The following is a 17,977-nucleotide window of genomic DNA, read 5'->3' as shown; positions in this document are numbered from 1 at the left end:
CGCAATACCTTTACTCGTAGCCTGCTTAAAAATACCGTTTTCTTTTTCTGATCTTCTTTTCTCCTGATTGTTGTATCGTCTCCTCTGCTGGCGGCTTTTGAGCTATGCGGCACCAAACTGTTTTTTTGTCTCGCTTTATCGGATAAATGTTTTTGAGACATACGGCTTGCGCATTTTCTCACTTTTCACTGGCTATTTGCGACTGGTTGAGACCTCAAAAGTAAGATATTATTAAATACGGTTTTTTAATATTATTTCGCGGTGCACAGGTAATGAAAATAACAATTGGCTTTTCTTAAATTGCTGGATAAATGCTGCTGCTTTCTGCTGATTTTCCACACACGTTCGGCTGCTTCAATTCTCTCCTGTTACTCTGCTGTTCGGCTGCTACTTCTAATTCTTCTACTCCTTCTGCTGTTACTCTGCTGTACGACTTCTGCTGCTGTTACTCTGCTGTTCGACTTCTGCTGCTGTTACTCTGCTGTTCGACTTCTGCTGCTGTTAAGCGGTGTGCCTTTAGTAGATCTGCTTGCCTACTCTCTGTTACATGACACATTATTTAGGGGCTCATACCCAATTTATAAACAACTTTGAGCCGAGAGCTAATTTCCAAATAACTCTGACAGACCCGAGATAAATCCGTGGTCAGCTATTTCTGTCAAGCAGGCCTCCAAATCATTCCCACCCAGATCAATTTCACGCAGTCCGAATCAAACAGATGCTATAAACATCCAAACCGATATTGTAAACAATCGGAGTACCAAGCGAGCCCTGAGTCCGCTAACGTAAGCAAAAGATCCCCAAAGCGAGTCCGAGTCCGCTAACGTAAACAAAAAGATCCCCAAAGTGGTCCCTAAACTCCGTCAATGTAAACACCAATTTCCGGCCATGATTGGACTTCGAATTTAATTGGCAAATTGCATCATCCTATTTTCCGACTCTCTTGAATCATTCTCTTTGTCAATTTTTGGGGATAAATCTCTTAAGCCGAGGTTTGATTATTGATCATTGAACTAGAGAGCAGGCAGTCCGTTTTTGAGATCCGAATCGAGCAGTAGAAAAATTCGAGAAAAATTACAAGAGCAGTGAATTAAATAAGTTCGACCTTTGAAAAATTGTAATAGTGAATAAGTGATTGTTAAAAATAAAAAAAAAATTTTTTAATCAATTCCCTAGTGAGAAACTTTATTGGCGACCAACGTGGGGCCGTGTGATTAAAAAATTCTAAAACAAAGCTTTTAAATAAACCCAACAAAGTTTAAAAGTGAAAAAAGAATTTTGCGCGGCCAACAACCCGATACAACTGACGAATATATAAAGCCTGTGTTGATAAAAATAAGGTGAAAATTAATAAATGCAATAATCCCCTTAAACTCTGTATAACCGGCAAAAAAATAAAAAGTTTGTGTTGATAAAAAAAAACTAAGATGGAAAATAATTAATGGAATAATCCCCTTAAATCTCAAATTACAAAATAGTGATCGTAACATAAATTCACTGCTCGGACAATATAAAAAATTAAAAAGTGACAACAAAATTCATCGAAACAAATAACCATTGTGAAAAACAATTTATTTAAAAAATGTTTAAAAACAAAAATTAAAAAAAATCTTTGAAATCATCAACAAAAAGGCATTTAAACAAAAAAGGCTGAAAGGCAATCCCTCGCCAAGAATAAACACTGAAAAAGAAGGAAGACCCCAATTTAAAAACAAAGAAAGAAAACCCGAAGATACAAAAAAGGAAGGACGACCCAAGCAGGATCATCATCCAAGAAAAGGACGACCCCAAGGATCAAAAAACAACAAGAAGAAAAATAAAGAGGACGATTCGTGAGTGATACTATCTTTTTTTTATTATTCTTATTTAATAAGAAATTTGTAAAAAAGAAATATAAATATACAAAGTGGAAGAATTAATTTCTGATTTCGAAAATATTCTCAAAATGTCAGAACCTTCAACCAGCCAGACTGGAGAAAAAAAAAGACTCCACATGAATCCGCCTCAAGAACGTCATAAGGCGATTACAAGCAATACAATGTTAAATGAAGGAGATTTAATTAAACAAATTGTAAATTTTGAATTGAAAATTGATCATCAAATCTGTTAGGGAATATAAGGGAGAGGAAGATAAATATGTAAGCTGGAGAGAATCAGCTGAAATAGCCATGGGACAATATGCCAGAGGGAGTGAAAGATTTTATTCCGCCTTATCAATATTAAGAATAAAAATAACAGGAATGGCAAACCCATAACGGTACGGTATTAAATTTCGATGCCATAATTGCCAGACTTGACTTTGTCTTTAGCGACAAACGTCCTATTCATATTATTGAACAGGAATTAAGTGTTTTGAGTCAGGGAAAATTATCCGTAATGGATTATTATTGTACAGTTAATAGAAAGTTAACTCTACTTATTAATAAAACAATTATGACCTACGGTAGAGTCAAAAACCGATAACAGCAGAAATGAATGAAAAACATAGGAAGACCAAATTTCAGATACAATTTTCTCAATGAATCCACCTGACCTACCAAATGCAATGGTCATAGTTCAGGAATTGGATAGCAACAACATGAGGGCTCATTTCGCAAATAGTTTCTCAACTACTCAAAGAAAAATAGTGAGCCAAACTCTGGTGGAAATGCTCAAACACATTTCAACCACAAGCCAAGACAACAAAACAACAATTACAATAACCAGCGCAACAATAATAATTTAAGGTTTAATCATGACAAAAACCAGAACAAAAATACTTATGGTTATTATAATCAGAATAAAAATAATTCTTGGAACCAGGGTAGATTTAATAATAACCAAAAAAATCAGTGGAACACTTATAGGCAGCCACAAAACAAGACAGAACCAATGGAGATAGGCGAGTCTATCCAGGTTCGGAATAGGGCTAACAACGGCTATATTTAAAGCTATAATAAATATCAAAATAATAATTATAGCCAGAACAAGTGGAATCAAACAAAAAAATTTGAGACCCAGAACACTCAGCAAGGAGAAGCCCAAAATAAAAGGTTACCAACTGGAACTGTTAACCAACCGGCTAACAAGACAATGAGACTAAATAACATTGAGGAGAACCATTTTTTAGACAAGAGTCAGGAGTAGGCTTACCCTACTTAATTAGAAGTGACCCAAAAATAAATAAAAAATTAAAAATATTAATTGACACTGGGGCAACCTCGTGTTATATTAAAACGGGAAGTTATAAAAATAAGAATGAGCTTCCAATATACAACAGTGAATGGATATTCAATAATTAAATATTATCATATGATAACTTTTTTTGATACGCAACATACTTTTTACGAAATAGAAGGGCTAGACTCAGATCTACTGGTCGGCTATAACCTATTGAAAAAAATAGGAGCTGTGATTGATACAGCTAAGGGAGTTATTAAATATAATGGAATAGAAGAAAAATTAAATTATGATAGCGGAATCATTTTAAGCCAACATTCTTTAACAGAAGAGAACACCATTCTTTCATTAAAAGAATTTATATTGAAAAAATACTTTGATGAAAAAGATCAAATCAGTTCCGAATCTGAAATGGGTAATCAAAGTGAATTTAGTTTGGGATATACAAATCCTGAACACGCCGTCGTTGAAAAATCCGTCAAAAATCAAGGTTTGGAAATAAAAATTTTCGAACACGCCGTCGTTGAAATATCCGACAAAAATAAAAGTTAGGGAATTAAAAATCCTGAACGCGCCGTCGTTGAAAAATGCGACAAAAATAAAAGTTTGGAATTGAAAAATTCTGAACACGCCGTCGTTGAACCATCCGACAATCAAAAAATAAACAACATAAAAATATCATCTGCAGATCAACGAAAAGATCTGGAGAATGAAATATTAAATAATATCAATGAAGAGCATTCAAAAATAAATATGCAGATTGCTTTTAGGACAAATATACGCGGTGAAATAAACACCGTAAATGATAGGGCCGTTTATAGCAAACAATACCCTTATGCTCTATCAGCTTCAGATTTCTTAAATTTTGAAATAAGTCGAATGCTAAAAAAAGAAACTATATGGCCAAGTAGAAGTCCTTATAATTCTCCTGTACTAGTGGTACCAAAAAAGGGTTTCAATGAAGATGGAACTCCAAAACTAAGACTCGTAATTGATTATAAAAAACTTAATGAAAATACTATACCTGAAAGGTATCCAATGCAGGACCCTTCAGTGATTTTATCAAATCTCCGAAAAGCCAAATACTTTTAAACAATTGACTTGGAATCTGGATTTCATCGGATTCTCATGAACGAACCTGACATTCAGAAAACCTCATTTTCAATAAATAATGGGAAATACGAATTCCTAAGAATACCTTTCGGTTTGACAAACGCTCCTAGAATATTCCAACGAGCGATGTACGATATTTTGAGAGAACAAGTGGGTAAAACATGTCATGTTTATACGGATGGCATAATTATACTTTCAAAAACAATTGAGCAACATTACAAAGATTTTATTGTCATTATTAAAATTTTGATGAACGCAAACATGAAAATTTCGATTGAAAAATCAAAGTTCTTTAAATTGGAAACAAACTTTCTCGGTTACGTTGTTTCTCACAATGTGATCGAAACCGATTTCGAAAAAAATTTTACAATTATAAAGTATCCGATCCCAATATTTGAGAGCGTAGAAGCTTCCTATGCCTTACAGGATATCACAGAAAATGTGTGCAAAATTATGCTAGGATAGCTACACCTTAAACAAAATATTTAGAAGGCCAAAACGGCAAAGTATCTTAAAAAGCATTGACGATTCAGCTGTAAGAGCTTTTAACGAGCTCAAAGAAAATTTAATTGCACAAGTAGAACTAGTACAACCGGACTATAATAAAAAATTTACCCTAACAACTGACGCGTCTGACTTAGGAATTGGTGCGGTTCTTTCTCAGGAAGGAAAACCAATTACATTTATTTCAAAAACTCTAACCAAAACTGAACAATTATATGCAACAAATAAAAAGGAACTTTTAGCCATAGTATGCGCTTTCAAAAACCTTCGAAATTACTTGTATGGGGTTAACAACTTCAAGATCTATACCGATCACCAACTTCTTTCATTCTCCATTTCTCAAAAAAATCCCAATATTGAAATGAAAAGATGGTATTCCTTTATTGAAAGCTATTCGCCTAAAATTATTTATAAGCCAGGAGCAACAAATGTTGTTGCGGACGCTTTATTAAGGATCCAAATTAATAACTTATCGAAAAGTAATGAATCGGTCTCAGATCAAAATACTCAGTATTCAGCAGAGAGTAATTTTGAGAAACCCGAAAACCCTTAAACCAGTTTAAGCAACAGTTTCTAATAGCAACGGGGAGGTATACAATACATGAGTCGATTAATGTATTCGGAAATAGTAGACATATAATAGAGTATGACATTCCATAAAGTTCATTGTACTCTAGAAGATTTTTATAGAATTCAAAAACCACTTAAAGACAATTTTTATAAATACATTTTTATACACTAAGACATTTGTCCAGGATGTCGAAAACGCTAAAGACAGATCTCTCATAGTCACAGAAACTCATTGTAGAGCTCATAGAGGGCTTGATGAAAATTATAAACAAATAACTAGACTCTATTATTGGCCTAACTTATACAAAAAGCTTAAGGAGTTTATAAAGAATTGCACAATCTGCAATCAAAACAAATACAACAGACACCCAGTACAGAATTCTATCGGTCAAGCACCTATTCCAGAAAGAGAAGGTGAAAATTTGCATCTTGACATATATTACGCCCAAAATCTTATATTCATTACTTGTATAGATTCCTATTCGAAATACTTAGTCGTAAAATAAATCCCTAATAAACTAAATATAGAAAATAAAGTTTCCGAAATTTTACAACAATTTCCATTAGCCAAATCTTTGATGATAGATAACGAACCAAGTTTTTCTTAATCCCAATTCAAATATTTTGCTCAAAGAAGGATATCTCTATTCTTTGCAGATCCTGGACATAGTACGTCCAACGGACAAACAGAAAGGGCACACTCTACTTTAACAGAAATTGCTCGCTGCATTAAAGATGAGCTTAATCTAATTGATTACTCCGAAATTATAATTAAGCAGCACAAACTATAATTTAACAATTCACTCAATAACCAACCAACGACCTTTTGACATACTATTTAATAAAATCAAATACGAAGATACTCCTAAATTATTGCAACAAGCTCAAGAGAAAATGTTGCATTTTCACAATAAAGATAGACAAAATATGAATTATCACGTAGGAGAGGTAATTTACGAAAAGAAACACGGGGAAAGAAACAAGCTTAATTCTAGATATAAAAAACAAGTAGTTAAGGAAAACCTCCCTAATAAAGTTATTATAAATAACAGAAACCGTACGATTCATAAAGATAATATTAAATAATTTATTTCAAATTACAGATAATGATTTCCATAATGTACTTATTATTGCTGGTAGCTGCAACCAAATCCGAAATTATGGATTACACGAACCATGATTTCCTTCTTTACAAGGATACCAAAGATGTTCTTATTAATGAATCATACGCAGATTTATTTCATCTAACTAATATAAGTCTTTATAGAGATATAATTAATCTTGAAACAGAATTTCTAAACAGTCACGTCAGCAAGAATTTTCCTTGGGAAATATCCCACGATTTAAAAATTATCAAAATACTTATCTCCCAAATTATTTAATGAAATAGGCACTATTTGGAAATGGATAGCGGGAACACCAGATCATGATGATTTCATAACTGTCAAAAATAAAATCGATGATTTAAAACAAAATAATAACGATCAATTCGTTATTTATTCTAAAATATTTAAAGAGATAAAACCTCTATCTGAAGAATTCAAAACAGCCTTTAAAGATCAAGAAATTCCGCTTAGAAAATATCGTCTGCGCTTGCTTACACTCGCCAAAATCGATGTATTTAATACTAAAATTTTAAACAATAACGATATACAAGAAATTTATAAGCACGAAGATAGACCTGTAATTATAACAGACCTTTTAGATATATCGGAATTGAAAATCGCTTTGCATCAAGATCTTATTATAATTTACATAAAATACCCTATTATTACCGATCGTTGTGACGTTTACAATTCAAGATCCATTTCACATGATGATGGAAAATTATTAATTGATAATCACGTCGCAAATTGTAAAAATAAGTACTATGTAATGTCTAATTTTAAGACAGAAATATTAAATAATTATTGCACACTTAACCCAGAAGGTTCTTGTTTCACCAGATTACTAAATGGAGAAAAATCTTTTTGTAACAAAATCAGAGAAAAAAATAAAAATGTAGATGTAATCCAAGATGGAGCCATTTTTGTAAATGGAGAAAATACAGTTAATGCCACTCATTTAAATGAGTCATATTAAATTACTTTTAATGGCACCTGTTTAATTAATAATATTTCCTACACCAATGTAGACAATAAGATATTGGAATACATCACAGCTCGAAAATATACAGATTTTTTAGTATCCGAATATATTATATCTAATGATTAGGAACTCACATTCGATAATATTAACCTACTAAATCCATTTATTCAAATTAAACAAACTCAAATACCAGTTACGTTAATATTAATCATATTCACATTTATATATTTAATTATTACGATTATAGTCAAATTCAAAAAAATTTTTATATATAAACCATGGCAAATTCGTATAGAAAGAAAGATATTTCCGATATTGAGATAAATAACACCCCCGACAATAAAAATACCCTAGAAGAAAACATCATTGTCGAATTAACCAATCAATTACATTCTATATACCCATCAGTTCCAATGAATATATGACACATTATTTAGGGGTTCTTAACCAATTTATAAACAACTTTGAGTCGAGAGCTAATTTCCAAATAACTCTGACAGACCGGAGATAAATCCGTGGTCAGCTATTTCTGTCAAGCAGGCTTCCAAATCATTTCCACCCAGATCAATTTTACGCAGTCCGAATCAAACGGATGCTGTAAACATCCAAACCGATATTGTAAACAATTGGAGTCCCAAGCGAGCCCTGAGTCCGCTAACGTAAACAAAAGATCCCCAAAGCGAGTCCCGAGTCCGCTAACGTAAACAAAAAGATCCCCAAAGCGGTCCCTAAACTCCGCCAATGTAAACACCAATTTCAGGCCAAGATTGGACTTCGAATTTAATTTTCAAATTGCATCATCCTATTTTCCGACTCTCTTGAGTCATTCTCTTTATCAATTTTTGGGGATAAATCTCTTAAGCCGAGGTTTTATTATTGATCATTGAACTAGAGAGCAGGCAGTCCGTTTTTGAGATCCGAATCGAGCAGTAGAAAAATTCGAGAAAAAGTACAAGAGCAGTGAATTAAATAAGTTCAACCTATTGAAAAATTGAAATAGTAAATAAGTGATTGTTAAAAATAAAAAATAAATTTTTTTAATCAATTCCCTAGTGAGAAACTTTATTGGCGCCCAACGTGGGGCCGTGTAATTAAGAAATTCTAAAACAAAGCTTTTAAATAAACCCAACAAAGTTCACAACATTCCAAACTCTCATTCTGGACATTATATTCAACACATTCATTTATTTCATTCAGGGGTTTACTTTCCTTCCTCTCTTTCGGGAATATATTATTTTTGTCGTCTTAACTATCATTCAGGGTTTTGTTTTTAGCAACTCTAGAGTTAACCATATTTGTCTCATCTACTACTACGTCTCTGGCAACTATGAATTTCTCATTTTCAGTATCCCATAATTTAAAGCCATTTGGTTCGTACCCAACAAACATGGTTTTAAACGATTTTTCATCAAGTTTACGTTTTCTTATCTTATTGTGTATATACACAGTCGAACCAAATATTTTTAAATATTTTAAAATCGGCTTTCTATTATGCCACATCTCGTAAGGAGTTGTTGGACGATCTCCAAGTGCCCTACTTAAAATTCTGTCTATTTTTGCACCATTTACCATTGCTCGAGACTTTTCCGTTTCCGTCTGATCATTCGCTCTGAAACTCCATTAAACTGTGGAGTATATGGTACAGTTAAATGGTAACCAATTCCTTTCTGAACACAGAACTCACGCATATCGTTAGATAAATATTCCCTACCATTGTCTATGTAAAGATTAACAACTTTAAGATCAAAGTGGGCTTCACTTTTTGAGACAAAATCTTTAAACATGTTATACACATCCAACTTATATTTTATTAAGTAAGTGACACAATAATGGGTAAATTGATCCACAAAAATTACATAGTAACCCTGCAGTACCATTCAGCGCTTATTGAGCACTGAATCACTGCAAAATGTTCATCACTGAGCGCTCAATGAGCGCACAATTTGTATGGAATTGAGTGCTTAAATTAACATAGGCATGTCCTAGGGTTCATCAGTGCACAAAAACTAGCACGCATTGAGCGCTTTTTTGAGCTCTTTTTTGAGCAGCAAAAAAAACACTCGTTCAGCACATGTTGAGCGCTCGATTAAGCAGCGGAAAAAGCACACAATCAGCACACGTTGAGCTCTCGATTAAGCAGCGGAAAAGCACACATTCAGCACATGTTGAGCGCTCATTCAAGCAGCGAAAAAGCAAACATTCAGCACACGTTGAGCGCTTAGCAGCAAATAAAATTTCAGTTGTAATTTTTATTTTTATTTGTATATTTTAAAATTTGAGCTCGGGGGTTTTCGGTGTTTTTGGGGTCGCTGGCACCTCCTCCTCAGCATCTGGTGCCGGTATTGTCTTTTTTTGGTACAACTCAAGTTTTTAACGCACCGCATTGCCTTCTGCAGCGCCTTTTCGGGAGGCTCCGACGGCTCCACCAGGGCGATTGCATCTAGTACTAGAAAAAAATTAGTTCTAAAAATAAAACAAGACGAGAATAAAAACGAGTGACCGAAAGTAATCGTTATTTGTAAGATTTATTTATAATAAATGAAATGTTATCTTTGGCATTCAATGTAAAAATCTCAGAAGTCTTTTAAAAATTAAACTTACAAACAATAGTTACTTTCAGCCTCAATAAAAACTTACTTAATAAAGCGCGGACGAAATGTGGGTAGTCTGAGCTTCTTCTTGTTTTGCCCCCCCTCCAAGTTGTGGGACAGAACAAGTTCCTCGGATAATATGCTTAAGATGGAACGACTTGGCCTTCCATTTTTTTTTATAGATTTACCATTAGCCTTGTCTAAAAATATAAGAAAATTAAAAAAATATCGAGAAGAAATTTGCAAACTTTTGTTTTCGGTCACTTGATTTATTTTATTTTGTTGTAAAAAATTATTCATGTATTTTTTTATTATTTATTAAATCATTTATTTATTTTGCAGATGCGGAAAAAAATACCAGTTTTCCAGGGACGGAAAATTAGAGATGTTTGAAATTTTTATTTAAATAGCCATGTTTAATAACTTACACAAAAAAAAATTGTGCTTTAATGTTATTAATACAAAAAAACATAAGTTATAAAAACATAGCATCTCTGATTTTTGGTCCCTAGGAACTTAGCACTCAATAAGATTTTCAAATTTTTTCACAGATTCATTCATTTGTTTATTTATTTATTTTCACGTCAAAAATTAATATTTTTCAAAGCTATTTTTTTCCGCCACGTGTTTTTTTGGGAATCTTGTATTTTCCAATTTTTTAATATACATTAACTTGTTTTTACTCTCACTGTTTAAATAAATATTGGTCTGCGAAAGACTTACCTGGGAATCGTATAGGTTAGGTATCACTTTTAAACCACTGGTTTATTTCATTTAACTACGTTAATTGCGGGTAATTCTAACTCGTAAGTAAACTCAAGTGAAATAGACGAAAAAAGTCGCGTGCCTTCCAGAAAAACAACAAGCAACAACAACAACGGTTCCGCTAATCCGTTGATGTTCTGTTTTTTTGGCATGTCCCGTTTGGTCTATGCATCTTGCACATAAAAGCAGGGTATTTATAGACATCCGACTATGCAAATCGTTATATAAAAATATATTTTGAAGACTTCACGTATTAATAAATAATATTAATAAACATAAATTTTTTTAAGAAGTACAAATGTTTTAAAACAGAAACCTATTATTTTAAATGGTTGTTTTATCATTTACGAACAAATGTCGCATTATTCAAAAATCAAGGGTGCACAAAAGTCTATATATTTTAGTTGCTGGGCCTCCTTCCCTTCACGCGCACTTTTTCGTCTGAGACTTGACGAGAGAGGGAGAGCCCAAAATTACTTTTTTGTGCGTTCTCTTTGCGGACCCGACTGAGAGCGCGTCGCTTTGCCGCCGTTGCGCTCAGCTCTGCCGGCATCGCTGGCTTCTCTGCCGACGTCGCAGTCGGCTTCGTGATGATTGGGCGCTTAACAAAATTGTGGAACTGCAGGGAATTTTTATCATCAATAGTTGTTGGTGTTATCGGACCACAGACATCAGAATGAATAACAAAAAGAGGTCTATTTATGTGCTCTTTATTTTTAAATTTTTCCAATCGTAATCTGGCTTGTTTTCCATTCAAACAAGCTTCGCAAATATTGTCGGTAGGATTGACACTATTAAGGAGACTATTATCACTAAATAAATTCTTTCATTTTATTTCTAACATTTTTCGTTTACTTCTATGCCCCAGTCTCTCATGCCATAATTTATATAAGTCTTTATTTTTTGTATCTACTTTATATGCTTTAAATTCAATAACTGGAACATTGTACGCACCTGAGTTTTCAGCAATTGTTTTTCCACTTTTCGTCAATTTCACGCCCTTTCAAACATGACAGTAACTCCAGCCTCTTGTAGCCTTTTTACGGAAATCAGATTTTGTGATACTTCTCCGCAGTATAGTACGTCTTCCAGCGTTATCTGATATTCATTTTCCAAGCGGACGACCCCACGCTTTGTTGCAAAAGTATACCCCATGCTTGGCTACAGCAATCTTTATGGGACATAAATAATGACTCATCGTTTATGAGGTGGTCGGTAGCACCCGAGTCAAGAATAAAATTCAAGTTCCCGTTTAAATTATTATTATTTTGATTCACACTCTTAAGCATGAACGCGAAGCCTGGCTTGGTTGTTGCAGTGTGCAGTTGTTTATTATTTTCATTATTTATTTGTTTTTTATAACCGTAACAATCCTTTTTCATGTGTCCTAGTTTTCCACAGTGGTGGCATTTTATGTTGTTAAGTTTTTGTTTTATATTATATGGTTATATTATATGGTTTATTTCTGTAATAATTTTTAACATTAAATTTATATTTGTTATTGTTTTTATAATTTGTTTTATAGTTATTGTTAAAATTATTTTTAGCCTCAGCCTGCTTAACTTTTTTACTAGTATCGTTTTTAGTATTTATACCCGTTACTCGTAGAGTAAAAGGGTATACTAGATTCGTCGGAAAGTATGTAACAGGCAGAAGCGTTTCCGACCCCATAAAGTATATATATTCTTGATCAGGATCACTAGCCGAGTCGATCTAGCCATGTCCGTCTGTCCGTCTGTCTGTCCGGATGAACGCTGAGATCTCGGAAACTATGGGAGCTAGGCTATTGAGATTTGGCGGGCAAATTCCTGAGCTTCTTACGCAGCGCAAGTTTGTTTCAGTAGAGTGCCACGCCCACTATAACGCTCCTACAGTTTTGATGCTAGAATAAAAATTTTAACTGAAGTGTAATGTTCTCATCAATACCTATCGATTGAGCCACCCACAAACTTCAAAAAATCGTAAATATGAACGTGGATATCTCGGAAACTATCAATGATAGAGAATTGGGATTTCAGATTTAGATTCCGTAGCCTTATACGCAGCGCAAGTTTTTTACGCGAATATGCCACGCCCACTCTAACGCCCACAAACCGCGAAAACCTGTGACGCCCACAATTTTTATGCTAGATACAAAATTTTAACTGAAATGTATTGGCCTCGACAATACCTACTTGCATATCTCTATTTAGCTGAGTAACGGGTATCTGATAGTCGAGGTACTCGACTATAGCGTTCTTCCTTGTTTTAATTTGTACTTCATGGTCTAGTAAGCGATTCTTCACAAAAGCTAGCGTTATATTTTCCTCCGAAAGTGTCTCTTAAGCTGTGATCACCCCGTCATAAGATTCTGGTAATGTAAGCAGCAAGTGCGAAATTCTGTCCATTTCGTCTAATTTACAACCCGACGCCAACAGTTCGCCAACCAGTTCATCAAAAACAACAAAATGAGTAACTAATGCCACTTCACTCTTAAGCTTCAGCGACAACAACCGTTTGCGTACAGATAACTGTGAAGCAAGACTTTTCCGCTCGTACACGGAATATAGACTTCTGAGAATTTCGCGAGCTGTGTTGTTGCTAGTTGCGAAACTCAAGAAGGAGTCACTCAAATGTTATATCAGTGTACTTTAAGCACTCCTCTCTGCCTTAATCCAATTTTCATCCAAGTCGTCAGGAATTTCACTATCGATCACTTTCAATATATCTTGTTCAGCAAGAAGTGCTCTAATTCTAAATTTTCACACAGAATATTTCTCGCCGTCAAAAGGTTTAATGTTTCGCTTTGACTTGTCCATTTTGCACTTTTAATTTCTTAAACGAACGTGGACTGGGCCCATAACCTGTTGAAATATAACACTCAACTGTTCAGTCCTTTATCAGTTTAAATACCCTGCAGTACCATTCAGCGCTTATTGAGCACTCAATCACTGCAAAAAGCTCATCACTCAGCGCTCAATGAGCGCACAATTTGTATGGAGCTATGTGCTGAAATTAACATAGGCATGTCCTAGGGTTCATCAGTGCTCAAAAAATAGCACTCATTGAGCGCTTTTTTGAGCACCCTCCTGAGCGCTCGATTGAGCAGCTGAAAAAGCACACGTTCAGCACATGTTGAGCGCTCGATTGAGCAGCTGAAAAAGCGCACGTTCAGCACATGTTGAGCGCTCGATTGAGCACCGATAAAAGCACACATTCAGCACACGTTGAGCGCTCATTCAAGCAGCGAAAAAGCGCACTTTCAGCGCACGTTGAGCGCTTAGCAGCAAAAAAAATTTCAGTTGTAATTTCTATTTTTATTTGTTTATTTTAAAAATTGAGCTCGAGGTTTCCGGTGTTATCGGGGTCGCTGGCACCTCCTCCTCAGCATCTGGTTTTTAACGCACCGCATTGCCTTCTGCAGCGCCTTTTCGGGAGGCTCCGAGGGATCGACCAGGGCGATTGCATCTAGTATTAGAAAAAAATTAGTTTTAAAAATAAAACAAGACGAGAATAAAAACGAGTGACCGAAAGTAATCGTTATTTGTAAGATTTATTTATAATAAAAGAAATGTTATCTTTGGCATTCAATGTAAAAATCCCAGAAGTCTTTTAAAAATTAAACTTACAAACAATAGTTACTTTCAGCCTCAATAAAAACTTACTTAATTAGTAAGTTGTGGGACAGAACAAGTTCCTCGGATAATATGCTTAAGATGGAACGATTTAGCCTTCCATTTTTTTTATAGATTTACCTTCAGCCTTGTCTAAAAATATAAGAAAATGCAAAAAATATCGAGAAGAAATTAGCAAACTTTTGTTTTCGGTCACTTGATTTATTTTATTTTGTTGTAAACAATTATTACGAAAAATAAACCACACATTATTTATGTATTTTATATTATTTATTAAAACATTTATTTATTTTGCAGTTGCGGACAAAAAATAACACTTTTCCAGGAACTGAAAATTGGAGATGTTTGAGATTTTTATTTAAATACGTACACAAAAGTAAGAATTGTTGTTAAATGTTATTAATATTCATTTTTATCGAATTTTAACCACAAATATAAGTTTTAAAAACAAACATCTCTTATTTTTTGTCCCTAGAAACTTTGCACTCATTAAGATTTTTAAATTCTTTCACAGATTTGTTTATTATATGCACCATTTGTTGCTTTTCACGTCAAAAATTAATATTTTTCACAGCTATTTTTTTTCCGCCACGTGTTATTTTGGGAATCTTGTATTTCCCTTATTTTTAATATAGATTATCTTGTTTTTTACTCTCACTGTTTTCAATATTATTAGTCTGCGACAGACTTACCTGGGAATCGTTTCTTTTTCACTTTTAAGGCACTAATTTAATTTAATTTAGTAAATTGCTGGTATGTTTGCTTCAACTTCTAACTCCTTCACTAAAGTAAACGCAAGTGAAAAGACGAAAAAAGGCGCGTGCCTTCCAGAAAAACAACAAGCAACAACAACAACGGTTCCGCTAAGCCGTTGTTGTTTTTTTTGCATGTCCGTTTGGTCTATGCATCTTGCACATAAAAGCAGGGTATTTATAGACATATTCGACTATGCAAATCGGTTTATAAAAATATATTTTTAAAACTTTACATATTATTAAATTATATTAATAAACATATAAATTTGTTTAAGAAATACAAATATTTTAAAACAGAAACCTATTATTTTAAATCGTTATTTTAACATTTACGAACAAATGTCGCATTATTCAAAAGGCAAGGGTGCACAAAGGTCTATATATTTTAGTTGCTGGGCCTCCTTCCCTTCACGCGCACTTTTTCGTCTGAGACTTGACGAGAGAGGGAGAGCCCAAAATTACTTTTTTGTGCGTTCTCTTTGCGGACCCGACTGAGAGCGCGTCGCTTTGCCGCCGTTGCGCTCAGCTCTGCCGGCATCGCTGGCTTCTCTGCCGACGTCGCAGTCGGCTTCGTGATGATTGGGCGCTTAACTCAATTTTGGAACTGCAGCGTAAGAACACCAACAAGATGGATATGTTTTATGATAGTTGTTTTAATTATAAATTTATATTTCTTGTTTTCTGCACACAACCAGCCACTTGTACACGAGGATCAGAAAGAGAAGGATAAAAGGAAAGTGTGCCCGAATATTCAAAAGTAGGGATTTCTATAATGTTTATTTTTGTAATGTACATAACAGTAGGGATGGCGTATAAACTGTTATGTTCAACAGTATAGACAAAATAAAACTATATTATAAAGATGACTATGCTAAATAATCTATGTTTAGGCTAGAACAAGCATTTAAGAGAGCTAGACTAATGTTAGAATCTCATAAGCAGAAACAAAAAATTAACCATGACAAAAATACTTTAGAGTTTGATTTAAAAATAGGAAATCAGGTTTAATTGAAAAATGAAACATAAGCTAGACTTTAAACATACTGGACTTCATAAGGTTGAAAGTGTAGAAGAAAAAGATAACATAGTAATTTCAAATAATACAAATAAGAAACAAACAGTACATAAGGATAGGTTACAAATTTTTATTTCATAATCACTTTCATTCTCTTATATATATATATCACGTATGGCCATACATAAAATAATAACTATAATTATAATGGACAAAATATACAAAAAATATATAAATATTACTTTTTTTTTCAAAATAGTACTTTCTGGTTCATAGAAAAAAATAATTATAGTGCCGGCATAGCTAAGCGAACGTTACCCATATGCACGAGTGCAATAGAATTAAAAATCATTCAAGTCAAAAGCCTCAGCTGCTATGGCTGTCATCCCTTCATGTAGCTTAATTTTTATAAATTAAGAAGATCAAATGAAACAAGTTAGGAGCGAGCGATCAAGTCGCTTCTGCTCTAAAACAAAACAACAAAACGGAAAGACTTTTTAATGATACCAAAACTAAATGGCGATGGATATAATAAAATATAACCTTAAAACAAGGAAGAACGCTTTAGTCGAGTACCTCGACTATCAGATACCCGTTACTCAGCTAAATAGAGATATGCAAGTAGCAAAGCGAGATTAAAATGCGCCACCTACCGGCGGTATACAGATTTAAGCGTTATGGGCGTTAGAGTGGGCGTGGCAAATTTTTTTCGATAGGTATTGACGAAACCAATACATTTCAGTTAAAATTTTTTATCTAGCATAAAAATTGTGGGCGTCACAGGTTTTCGCGGCTTGTGGGCGTTAGAGTGGGCGTGGCATATTCGCGTAACAAACTTGCGCTGTGTATAGGGCTACGGGGTCTAAATCTGAAATTCTCTATCTTTGATAGTTTCCGAGATATCCACGTTCATACTTACGATTTTTTGAAGTTTGTGGGCGGTTTATGGGCGTTAGGGTGAGCGTGGCAAACTTTTTTTGGGTCAATCGATGGGTATTGATGAGAACATTACATTTCAGTTCAAATTGTTATTCTAGCATCAAAACTGTAGGAGCCACAGTTTTGGGCGGTTTGTGGGCGTTAGAGTGGGCGTGGCACTCTACTGAAACAAACTTGCGCTGCGTAAGAAGCTCAGGAATTTGCACGCCAATAGCCTAGCTCCCATAGTTTCCGAGATCTCAGCGTTCATCCGGACAGACAGACGGACAGACGGATAGACGGACATGGCTAGATCGACTCGGCTAGTGATACTGATCAAGAATATATATACTTTATGGGGTCGGAAACGCTTCCTTCTGCCTGTTACATACTTTCCGACGAATCTAGTATACCCTTATACTCTACGAGTGACGGGTATAAAAACAAAAGTGGATTAAGTTTATTCCCAAAATAAAAGTGGATAAAGTAAAATACCCATTACATTGGTGTAGGATATATTATTAATTTTAGAGGTGCCACCAAAAGTTATTAAATATGAACCATTATGTCATTAACTGTATTTTCTCCATTTACAAAAATGGCTCCATCTTGGATTACATATACATTTTTATTTTTTTCTCAGATTTTGTAACAAAAAGATTTATCTTCTTTCAGTAATCTGGTGAAATAAGAACCTTCTGGGTTAAGTGTGCAATAATTATTAAATATTTCTGTCTTAAAATTAGACATTACATAGTACTTATTTCTACATTTTGCGATTATTAATTAATAATTTTCCATCATTATGTGAAATGGATCTTGAATTGTAAACGTCATAATAATAGGGTATTTTTTGTAAATTATAATAAGATCTTGGTGCAAAGC

General features: G+C 34.1%; 1 long non-coding RNA gene across 1 annotated transcript; it reads right to left on the bottom strand.

The window, feature by feature from the left end:
* Positions 1 to 14,116: 14,116 nt before the first annotated feature.
* LOC136117556 (uncharacterized) lies at positions 14,117 to 15,816 on the bottom strand. The gene is made up of 3 exons (XR_010655098.2): positions 14,775 to 15,816; positions 14,435 to 14,536; positions 14,117 to 14,237 (listed from the first exon to the last, which is right to left on the bottom strand). It is a non-coding gene; the product is annotated as an uncharacterized lncRNA (long non-coding RNA).
* Positions 15,817 to 17,977: the final 2,161 nt, after the last annotated feature.

This window comes from Drosophila suzukii, chromosome 3 (assembly GCF_043229965.1).
Source record: "Drosophila suzukii chromosome 3, CBGP_Dsuzu_IsoJpt1.0, whole genome shotgun sequence".
Classification (NCBI taxonomy): Eukaryota; Metazoa; Arthropoda; class Insecta; order Diptera; family Drosophilidae; genus Drosophila; species Drosophila suzukii.
Note: the sequence above shows the minus strand (reverse complement) of the source record. Positions and strands in the feature narration are given on the sequence as shown.